Source organism: Urocitellus parryii, chromosome 8 (assembly GCF_045843805.1).
Source record: "Urocitellus parryii isolate mUroPar1 chromosome 8, mUroPar1.hap1, whole genome shotgun sequence".
In the NCBI taxonomy this organism is placed as follows: Eukaryota; Metazoa; Chordata; class Mammalia; order Rodentia; family Sciuridae; genus Urocitellus; species Urocitellus parryii.
The window spans coordinates 30,787,139-30,799,818 of NC_135538.1; the positions used below are offsets into that span (position 1 = coordinate 30,787,139).

Sequence of the window (12,680 nt, forward strand, 5' to 3'; positions counted from 1 at the left end):
AATGGGCAAGACACTTAATGTAAAAGAAACAAGATACACTCATAAATCTGCCTTAAGACTCTGTTGTTGAAAAACCATTCAAAACTCCAAATGCCACCCAATCCCAATTTTTTAATCAGTAGAATGAAAAAAACAATGGTCTATTTTATATTTTCCTCAGTTTACCTCTTTCACATCATTTCTGGTATGACATATCTGTGAGTTAAAAGAGAATTTTAATAGGGGAAAAAATAAACACAGATCAAATATTTTTCTTCTTATGCATAAAAATTCAAAAAATTTCAGGCTTTTTGTTGAAGACACAAGTCAGGGTGGAGGATTGAAAAATAAATAAAGCATTTCCCAGGAGATCTGTCTAGCAGTTAAGATTGCCAACTCTAGAGCCAAATTTTCTGGGTGAAAATCCAGTCCCCTGACTCGCTAACTGGGTGACCCCACATCTAGAAACTGGGAGACAGTAATTGTGTTCGCCTCATCAAATTGTCGTGAGAAGTAAACATACTATGTATAGTCAGTGTACACATATTTATAGCACTTAGCCTGTGGCATACAATGTGCATTACAAAAAAAAAAAATGCTAGCCGTGGGCACCTGGGGCTCAGAATCTAGTTGTAATCTGCTGTCCACATGTGTTCTCCATTGCAGGTTAGGTAAAATTATGAAAATAAAGCAAAGTAAGGAGGCAATATTTGTTCTTTCTTCTTGAACTCTAGATTGTTTGTTTTTCTTCTGCAGACCTTTTTTACTTTGCTGTCCTAGCTCCTGCCAAGAGGACTAACATGAACTTTTTAACATATTAACTCTTACACGGGTATTTGCATCTGCAGGAGGTCTGAGTAGAGATAACAATCCTAATTCAAAAGATATGAAATGACAGAATTTCAAGAATTTTAAGACAAGCACTTTTAAAATCTGTGCCAAATAACCTCAGTCTAACGCTATCAACAAATTGGACCCAATCACATCTATAAAAAATAGTTTTTAAAGACTGTTAAAGATATTGGTATCCAAGAAAAACAAAGCAGGCAGTTTCTTCAATGGTTAATGAAAGGCATTTTCATTAGTCACAGAAGCAGACATTTCTCTCTTTTGTTTTCCTAATGTTTTCAAGCAAATAAATAAGTGAACTTTCTATGTCAACCCACAATCTGAAGTCCTAGCCAATGAAAGTCATTTGCTAAAATAAAACTGAAAATGTCACAATAACTTATGTACTGAGTTCCAGCTGGTCACCTATCACTTTTTAAAACAATGGCTGAAGCAAATCTTCTTTATACCATTTAAAGCCCTTGATCGTCCCCTGCTTGCATGGACCATGACCTTGTGTGAAAAAATGCAAACTGGCTCCTGCTAATGCCATCCAGGGGAAACACCTTAGAATTTTCCAGGATGCACACATTCTCTAACATTTCCAGTCAGAAGATCTTGCCCCTACCCCACCAACTGATCTTCTTTCTATCCTCCCCCGAGTCCCATGGTCTTCCTTCTGCAGCAACCTGAGTATATTATCCACAGATTCCTTCTCAAGCCCTGTCATCAACCATGCATAGCTCCCCCCTTTTTGGAGAAAAGCACTCCCTTTTATTACTGCCCTGTTTCTCTTCCTTAAACTTGTAAGCGCTCTCTTTTTATCTTCCCTGTATCGAACCTCTAAGGTGCCTTTACTTGCCACAATTGTCGTGGAACTTCATTCTGAAGTGTCACTGATAAGCCTCTATCAGCAGAAGCAGTTTCTTTCTCTCCAGGGCTCTCTGCTTGGCCTCTTGAAACTAGAAAAAATGATGACCCCTCCTCCTGGAAGTGACCTTGACCCATGGCTCTGAGGAAGCATGGTCCTAGGGGCTGCCTCATTTCCTTACCTGCCTCTTCTCAGTCTTTCCTGGTCTATCCTCTTTCCTAGGTTTATCTTCATCCTTTTACCCTTTTCCTAGATATAATTTCCTCTTATAATCTTCCCCTCAAGGAAAACACTATTTTGCTTCCCAAGGCCAACCCAAACATGGTTCAACAAGGCTTCGCCAATTGCTGGCTTGACATGTTCATAAAAATCCTAAGTTCAAATACATCTTTTCTCAAGTCACTGGCTCCTGCTCCTCAACTCTATTTATGACATCTCCTGGGAGTGAAACCTCACAATAATCCCTTTCCTTCTCCATGTCCCCCAGACCCCTCCTCCTTAAGCAAAGCTTTCTCTTCAAGTTCCTTTCGCTCATTCTTCCCCCTTGATCTTTCTTCCACTGTCATTCCCTTAGTTTAAGACAGGGACTGGCAAAGTATGGTTCATTGTTTGCTGCATGTTTCTGTAAATAAAGTTTTATTGGATCACAGCCATGTACATTCAATTAATTTTTGTCTATGGCTGCTTTCACATTTCAACAGAAGTAAGTAACTGGTTCAGAAATTCTCTGGTCAGAAAATTCAAAAGTATTTAATGTCTTGTCTTTTATAGAAAAAAAAAAATTTACCAATCTGGTTTGAACCCTTTTGAGTTCAAGCATAAAACTCTTCAAGGCCCATTTCTAGTTCCTCAACCTTCCTTAATTTTCCTACCATCTGGCTAATTTTCCTAAAACATCATTTGAAATACATTATTTTCTTGCACAAAAATTATATGGGACTTCCCATTATGTCCAAGAAAAAGTTCAGAAATACAGGACAGCATCCTACACTTGGTAATAAGCATCATGCTACCTACTCGGGATGTGGGCACATCTCAGCTTGACTCCAAGTGCTTCCCAGTCTACTCTCAGCGTTTCTCTGACAGCTTTCCCACTTTTCACATCCTCATGCCCACAAAGCTTCAGATTCAGTAATTTCAGTCCACTCCTGGCTCCCAAGCAGGCCTTATTACCCTCTATTTTGTAGTTGTAAAATTTTACATCTACTATTTCCCAGGCCAGGATGGGCCCTGGGCATCCAAACAAATTCATTTCACCTTTCAAGACCCAGTGAAGACATGGCCTAGTCTATCTATAATCCTTCTTGTCCTTTCCTGGGAGCATAGTGCTTATTACTCTGTTCTGATACTGACACAATGTTATTTTGCACTCTTGCTTGAATTCTGTATTGTACACCTGTGTCTTTTCATCTCAGTTATCTCAATAATATATTACAACACATTATATATTAAAAATTTAAGCAAAGCTCCTCAAATATTTTTAAGAGTATGCAAACATCTAAGTAAATAATTCACTAAAAGCAGGTGTAATATAGATCAGTGGTTCCTGACAACCCCACTGTCTACAGAAGATATTTAGTGATGTTTCAAGACATTTTTGATTGTCCCAAAAAGAAAGGGGGTGCTACTGACATCTAGTGGGTAGATACCAGAGATGCTGCTAAACATCATACTGTATGCTACAATGTATAGGACCACACCTCCCTGGCCCTATAAATAATTATCCAGCCCAAAGTGTCAGTATGCTGAAGTTGAAAAACTCTGGTATAGATTCATTCTTTGCCAAGTTAAAATGCCTACAAATTATGCCCACGATCATAGCATTGAAAAAAATGATAAATATTTGTTGATAGGTTGAAATAATTTATTCTAAAGAGTTTATGGTTTTGATTATTTTGATGGAAATCTCAAAGAAGTAAATCTCAGGACCTCTTCAAAGCTGTTTCTGCCCTGATAGAGGTGAACCTAGTAACCACTACCCAGATACATAATTTTGCAAATTTTGGAAGACAGCACATCAAAGAAGAACTCACTGAATATTGCCACAGGTAGTCCTAGCATAACTCAATGCTTGAGGGTGCTGAGGCAAACAGGATCAAGTGCCTATCTTATGTAAACTGTTATCTCCTTGATCTCTAAATCTGGGGTATCCCATCATTTAGTCCTTTTTATTTTTCTCTACCTTGACTTACATTCCTGGGGATTTTGTCCAATAGCTCTTCCTTAAATGCTTCTGAGATCTTGAAGTCTCCCAAGTTTGCATTTGAAATTCAACAAACTCTTTCAATTTCCAGATGATTACATTTGACTCACCAACATTTCCACTTTGCTCTACTGGCAGGTAAAATTTAACATGTCTCTATTAGGTTAATTCATTAATATTCCTCCAAGAATCTGTCTCACACACATGACCTCAGCAATCCAGTTTTCTTCTTTCCTAGGGCTCCACCATCTGTACCTGATGCCTCCTCCTCATTCATCACCTTCAGGGAACATGAATGCCAAAGAACTGTGCAGAAGTTTCTCACAGCCTTAGCCTGGAAATGATACTCACATTCCTTCCCCTTGCATTTCATGGGCTAGAGAGAGTTATGCTGCTCTTCCTAATGTAAGGAGCCTGGGAAGTGTAGAATGGGGCACTAGAAAAGGGGAGTATGGAATCGGGTTGGTGAAAACACAGTACTGTTCCCAGTAAATTTCAGTTAAATGCCAACTCCACCCCTCCCATCTCTCAGGACAAAGACCACCAGGAAGTCACCTTGGGCTTCTTTCTCTCACATCAGCAAGGCATTAAGTTCCATCTTCAAATCAGATCCTGAATCCAATCACTTCTCACCATCTCCACTGCTACTTTGTCCATTTTTCATCTAGACAGTGACAATAGCTGGTTTCTACTCTTGTCATCATCATCTATTTTCATATAAAAGTTAGGGTGACGTTTAAAAAACTTAAATCACATCATGTCCCATAAAAGCACTTAACATGAGCCCTATCAGTGAATCACATAAAGGACTCAGCATGGTGCTTATCAATAAATATTAGATCTTTTCATCGGCAAAATTTTCTGCTTGCGGTATATCTTTAAACAAAAGTTACGTTGCATTCATTTTTCCCATTTCTCAAGAAATTTCCAGGCACCCGTGAGCTCAAAATCCTCAAATTGCTTTACTTGTCATTCAGAGAAAATGCTGAAAATGCTCTATAAACCGTTCCATGCTCCCATGGTGATTGCCTATGGCTTCTCTCCATTCTCTCCACCACTGCCCTGGGCAATGGCCCCTTTCTATTCCCAGGACATACTAGGCAAGCTACTGCCTCATGGTGATTCCTCTGATATAGGTGACAAGTTCTGTTTCCTCACCTGTTGAAGTTTGAATATTAGAGAAGCACACTGAGGCAAGCACATAATGCAGGGTTTATTTAAAAAGGGGTAACATAGGCTTCTCCCAGGAGGGAGAAGGGGGCCATAGCTGGTATCCTGGTATCCCAAGAAGCAAGGTGTTCTGCCCTTTTCATAAGTCCTAGGCTTCCTTAGTTTTTCACTCTTCCCCTTTTTTCTCTCCTTCCTGCAAACATGACTAGGCCCAGGAATGCTTGGTGGGATGGCCAAAAGGTGGAAACAGGTGGGCTGAAGGGGGAAGGGCAGGATGGTGCAACCCAGGACACATTAACAACCTTATGGGTCCCTGTAGGGAGGTTACCTTGACAACAGGTTGGAGTAGGGACAGGTTCTGGATGAGGGTGGAGGAAGGGCTCTAAAGGAATTAACATTTCAATCCTTCAGGGGACAGTGTCCAACTTCCCGGACTCACTCATAATTGGCCTCCTTGATCCACCTGACTCAATTCACCTATCTATGCTGACTGCCTGTCTAATTCTGGTTTCATTGGCTTTCCCAGGTATTGCTCCCTAACTGAAAGCCCCTTTCCCTCAGACAGCCACCTGATGCACTCCTTCACCTTCTTTGGGGCTTTGCATGACACCTGCTCAGTGAGGCTTCCCTGAACACTCTCTGAAAATTGCAGTTATTCCACACCTACCCACCCTGCGCCCCCAAGCATTTCAATTCTTTCTCTCTATCTTATTTGACTTTTCTCCTTGCATTTACTACTTTCTGACATGCTATATTTGTTTACTGTCCCCCATGCTACAATATAAGCTTTATGATAAATTCATCTACCAAGCATTCCCAACATCTAAAAACCGTACTTCAAATACAGCAACACTCCACAAATATTCACTGGATGAATTAGTAGTAACCATCCAAATCTCATTCTAAAATAACTGAATATTAAATCTGATGCAATATCTTAGGCTAAACTAAAAATTGAGGAGGAGAGGGATTCTATTCCATTTATCTTTTAATCCTTAGTTGAGCAAAATTCCTGGAAGGCAGAGAGTAATCCTTAAATATTAATTGAATTTGTTGAATTATCTTTCAGTTTTCATGCATTCTGCTATCTTATAACTGCCGATTAAAGTATATATTAATGAAGATTATTTGTAATCATGGTGGAAAATTTTACATTTCTCATGAAGTTACATGATATTTGAAATCTTTGTTCTTCATTTAAATAAACTGAAATTAAACTGGGTTTTATTGCATACTTTAAAATACCAAATGTACTTAAGGGTATGACAACTAATTAAGTTGATCAAAGCAGGTAAGATGATGAGTTTAATATCATAGAATCTGATATAAGACTATATGAATCCACATTCCATCAAAATAGCTTTCTAGCTGCCACCAATCTTGAAAAAGATCCCTAAACAGGTTTGATGAGCTATTCTTTAGACTAAAGTTATGACAGTGCCTGCTACATCGGGCTGTTGGGTTTAATGAGATGAATCATTGGTTTTAATGAGCTCAGTGTGGAGCTTCTCGGTGCATGTAAGCTCTTTTTATGTTCCAACTTTTTTGTGTTCCAACTGCTGAGTACTTTACAGCAGAAGTTACATTACATTTGTTTTTCCCAATTCTCAAGATTGATAAAGCATGAAAGAAATTGATTATATTTCTATCATAAACAGTCACTTTAATTTTAATTCAAAAGGCAGAATTACTAGACAGGAACCATATCATATATGTTATAACTTTAGTAGGGAACTTTTGTACCCAAAGACATAATGGCCCTACACTATCTAATCTAAATTCTCTTCCTGACAACAGTCTAGCCCAGAATCCACAGGTATGAAACTCTGGTATACACTCTTTCATTTACAAAATGATGGTAGATCACACTAAATTGATAATGCTATTTTTATATAGGTTCTTTCTTAACATAGGCAGCCATTAATGACTGATCACCACTGGCAGAAGAAAAACTTAATATTCACCCTCCAGATCTTGACAAATGTTACACAATTGCAATCCATATTTCCGTATTTGATGTGTATGTTGAAATATGTGAAAAAGTTTTAAGAAATCAAATTATAATTTTAGGTCATAAAAGATAATGGAATATTGTACATAATTCTTAAAAACTCACATAAGTACATAGAAATTCAGAGTTAAATTATTTTTAAAGTAAGTATAAGTTCATGATTAATAAAATTAGAATATATTTAATGGTAATTTCACCGTTTAGATACTCTGCTATAATTACAAGTAAAGCCATAATCGTCAACCTGAGATTAACAGTAATTCTAAAATTGGTTCAACTTTAAGCAGAATTCCATAGAATTCTGTGTTTTATTGTTCAGTTGAATGATATAAAAATTATAGTTGTAAACATGATTCTTTTTACTAGTTTAAAGGTCACGTTCTTCCAAGAGAAATAGAAGTCTCAAATTGAACTGCAGCCTCAAAAGAAATGGTCCAATTTTGTTTAGAGTTGAATAAAACATATTTAAAATAAAAGTATGGATGCTGCTCAAATAAATTTAGAGTTCATAAATAATATAATTGATTAATCAGATTTTAGGATTTTTCAGGTCATATTATAAAAATGTCAGAGTAATTTAAAATTAATTAAAATAGCTATATTCCAACATAGTCTTCAGAAACTTGAAGAAATTGATTATTCTGAAGTTCTATTTGAGTTGATAAGTTTGATGACATATTTATTCACCTCTGTACAGTAGTTAGTAATCTGTAGTCCCAGCAGCCTGGGAAGCGGAGAATCACAAATTCAAGGCCAGCCTAAGTAACTTATTAGCAAGGTCCTAAGCAACCTAGCAAAACTCTGTCTTAAAATAAAAAATGAAAGGAGTTATGGATGTAGCTCAGTGGTGAAGCACCCCTGGATTCAATCTCCAATATAAAAGAAGAGAAAGAAAGAAAGAAAGAGAGAGAGAGAGAGAGACAGAGAGAGAGAGAGAGAGAGAGAGAGAGAAGGAAGGAAGAAAGAAAGAACAAAAGAAAGAAAGAAAGAAGGAAGGAAAGAAAGAAAGAGAGAAAGAAAGAAAATATGTCCAAAAAATCTGAGAGACCAGTATGAGTTTTACCAATGTACTAGAAGCTATATTGAAAACAGTTCTATAGAACATCTAAGAACAAAAAAATTGAAAAATAATCAGTCATGCAATATCTAAGGTAGAATAAGAGAGAAAGAAGAGATTAATTTATTAAACTAGCTCTAGATTCTTAATAGCATTATTAAAATAGCATGTTTGCTGCAAGAAAATATAAATACATGTGGATTTCCAGAAACACTCCTGAAATATATGATATGTAATATAGACCTAATGGATCTGAATTTAGAGCTCACTTATTAAACCATTTGGCAAATAATAAAAGTAAATTGATTTAGAAGAATGGTGAAATACACAGGAATTTTCAAGCCTTTACTGTAATATTCAGAGAGGGCAATTCTGCTGTGAGCTATAACTTATTCATTTGATTTCATTTTACTTAGTATTCACTAATATTTTATTTTATAATATGTATTACTTAAATTAACAAGCCATATTTCTTTTCAAACCTTCTAGCTTGATCATGAACTTAGCCAGAATCTGTCTCACATTGATATGAACATATTAGATAAGAAAAAATATCTGTGGTAATATTCAGCTCCACCCAAAGAGCATTTTAAAACATTTCAATACATAGATATTAGAGACACTATAAAAATAATACATATTCTTCATTCTTTATTTGAACACAGGGAATATATACATATTTCTCAGTATCAAGAGAGACATTCTATGCATAACCTAGATTCATAGCCATTTCTATTCAAAATAATAGTACTTGTAAAATTTGAAACTATACTAAAGTATAATTGGTTATAACTTAAGCTACTTCTAAGAAACTCTAATAAATTTTAGCAAATAAAAACTTTAGGCAAATTAGGAAAGTTAAATATTATTTTCACTTGCTTATCACCTAAAACTCTCTAAATTCTGCATGCTGAATCACAAAGTAAGAGCCAGACATATGCAAAATTTAAAAAAAAAAATAAGAATTAAACTTTATTCTCTTCATGTGCAGTTAAACTAATGTTAGATCTCACAGGCACTGTTTTGAAAGTGAATCCAATATGAATTCATGAGTAAGTATAACATATTGGTATTTAAAATTTGTCGGGCCATTCATTAGTATACCTCACCAAAAATATATAAAAGTTTTCAAAGGAAAGATTTATTAAACATCAGCAAGAACTGTGCTAAGAAGGAAGGATATGAGCTGAGCAAGACCCACTAGTACCCTTAAGTAGTGTATAATCTAGTGGAGAGACAAGCAAACAAACGGATAAGATTTCAGTTCTGAGGGTAAGTGCTAGGGTAGAGGAAGATGCCAAAGAGTTAGGACAGCATGCTGGAGAGGGCCCTCACCCAGCCGGGCTCACCAGGCGTGGCTGACTGTCTGCCGGTGGTGTAGAGAGAAAGAAATCAACCTGAGAGGGGTACTGCGAGGGAATGAAACCTAAGCTGACTCTTCAAGAATGACAGGCTATCCTGGTGGGAAAGAGGCCCGTCTGGGAAAAGGTGTATAACACTTGCAAATGCTTGGAAACCTCAGAGAACCTAGGAGGCCCAGGAAACTGACAGAAGCCAGAAATAAGACTGAGGAAATAAGGAAGCATTACATCTGTGTGCTTGACTACACACAGGACCCTCTCTCCTGAGGGCAAAAAGGGCCCGAGATGAGTAGGAGTAGGGATGTGATCACATATGTGTTTTAGAAAGACAACTCTAGAAGTAAATTAAAGCAGAACAAGGCAGTCAAGAGCTAACAGTCAAGAGCTAAAGATCCAACATATGGGAGCTGGAGCAAAGAGAACAGCTTTGGGAGAGACTAAAAGTTAAGAATGGATGAACTTTTGAGATGGAGGATGGAGAATTGCTACCCATTTTCCAATGTAACATAATACAGCTGACAGCAATACTGTCATGGAGATAAGCCATATTGCAATAGAGACGAAAGGGAGGAAAACTGGGAGAGAAGAGAGCTGGAGTGTTCAGTTTTGATCTGCTGAGTTTGTGGACCTATAACTTTGCAATCAAAGATGTCCAAGAGTGGTTAGCTATGCAAAAATGAATGAGTGCCAGCATTAAAAAATAACAAAATCATGGCATTTGCAGGGAAATGGATGGCATTAGAGCAAATTATGCTAAGTGAAGTTAGCCAATCCCTAAAATACAAATGCCGAATGTCTTCTTTGGTATAAGGAGGGCGACTCAAAACAGAGCAGGGAGGAAGAGCATGAGAAGAAGATCACCATTAAGCAGGTACGGAAGGTGGGAGGGAATGGGAGAGAGAAGGGGAATTGCATGGAAGATGGAAGGAGACCCTCACTGTTATACAAAATTACATAGAAGAGGATGTGAGGGGAAAGGAAAAAAAACAAAAAGAGAGAAATGAATTACAGTAGATGGGGTAGAGAGAGATAAGGGTGGGGAGGGGAGGGGAGTGGGGATAGGAAGGGGATAGGAAGGGCAGCGGAATACAACAGACACTAGTATGGCAGTATGTATAAACGTGGATGTGTAACCAATGTGATCCTGCAATCTGTACACATGGTAAAAATGAGAATTCATACCCCACTTGAATCAATTGTATGAAATATGATATGTCAAGACCATTGTAATGTCTTGAGCAACCAATAAAAAAAATGAATGAGTGCTCATTAAAGATCACTGAAGTTCTCAAGTATTTGCAATAGCAGCTAGCATTTATCCAGTGAGTCTAGTGTATGCACTATGAGTAATTTCATTTTATTATCCTCCCCACTCTAAAGAGGAGGAAAAGTATAAGTAATTTCCCAATAGTTATAAAGTATTCATCAGGCAATGTCTGATTTTAAGCTTAAACTCTTTAACTACCATACTGTGTTGTATCTTGCAAAATCTATTACAGGCTTTAGGGTCAGGTAAAAAATGTGTTCAATTCTAATCTTGAGTACTTAACAGCTGTTTGACCTTGACACTGTCTAAGTCACAGTTTCTCCTCAGCTACCAAATAGTGGCTTTTAGAACTTCATTTCAAGGATATGGTATGGATTGAAGAAGGTGTATATAAAATGCTAAATGGAGTATTCATGTACCATATACTGCTGTATATATGCCCAGAGAAAAAATTCTGCTTAAACTGAAATAACTATGATCTAATTAGCTTCCTTTTAATATAAAGAATTGTATTTTAATTCTTCTCCCACTTATTTTATGTCTCAATAAATATTATATATTTTGAAAAGCTTGGAGACATCACTGCATCCACAAAATTTAAGGTCATTTAAATAATTCATTCAAATAGGAATCATTTCAATGTTAAGGAGTTTCTAGTTTTTTTTAATATTTCTATAGTGATGAATGTCACAATAAGATACCCCAGAATGATCAGGCATGTTGATGTTATGGAGAGAGCTTTGGACTTGGAGTCAGAAGACCAATGTGAAGTCCCAACTCTGCCACTTACCAGCCATGCCAACATGGGCAAGTCATTTAACAGTTTTAAGCATACTTTGCATACTTATATATGAATATGATGATATATATATTCTAAATCCAAATTCAGTAAGTAGGGTCAAGCTGAAAGGCTAGGAAAATCACCCTAGATAGTTGATTTTCAAATATGGCCTCACGTTAACATAAGTGGGAACTTTTTAAAAACATACTTTAAAAAATGGCAACCCTAAAATATCACTGGAAGGATCCTACAGATATTTTAAATATATGATTTGAAAGTTCTGGAAATTATTTTATGAAAGGTGATATGAAGAACCTTAGGTAATACCTCACACTCATATCAAACATAAAACCATATTCTCTTTAACCCCAATTGCTTAAAACCAAACAACTTTCTTAGTATGTACACAGCCTAGAATAACAAGCCGAATCACCCCCTCTTACTTTAGTATTGCAAGTTCCATATCTCCAGAAACCCCCAAGTCTTTGGAAAACAGGGACAAACGGTCACCCAATATGCACGCGCACACACACGTACATAAGCTGACCCTCTTAAGTGACCCCCAGTGTATTCGAGCAAAGTACAGATTGACAGTTCCACTCTTACAAAGCATCACAACTATGATGTTCCATCATTCACTATACACCTTCAGATATGTGGTGACACTTGAAGACCTCTGATTTTAGCAAGACTCATACATACCCAGAAGCCTGGGGGAGACAGACAGCAATCATGATAACCAATATCCATTTATTAGAGTCCATACAATCAATATTTAACTCAATAACCAAAATTTTTAAAAACTTGCTTTGAAGCCCTTGCCTCCCAATAATCATTTCTGTCTACTTTCCTAAAACAGGAAATGTTCAAGAATAACATCTCTACCATTTGACAGATTTCATCGTTTCACAGTAGTAGTTCCATAGCATTGTTTGCTACAGTTTTCCTAGAACAATGCAATACAAAATAAATAACAATATAATATATAATGAAATTAGACCATGCTCATGTCCATATTAAAATTCAAATACAACACCTGCTAATAAACATATTAAACCAGTTCAGAAGAACAGGGATGCACCAAAACATACTTTGTTCTCTATTTTAAAATTAAATGTTCCATATACATTTTGTAGAACCATGTTATTATAC

At 36.7% G+C, this 12,680-nt stretch overlaps 1 protein-coding gene across 9 annotated transcripts in view; it reads right to left on the reverse strand.

The window, feature by feature from the left end:
- Eya4 (EYA transcriptional coactivator and phosphatase 4) overlaps positions 1 to 12,680 on the reverse strand; it is a 269,696-nt gene that overhangs the window by 224,456 nt on the left and 32,560 nt on the right. The window lies entirely within an intron of this gene.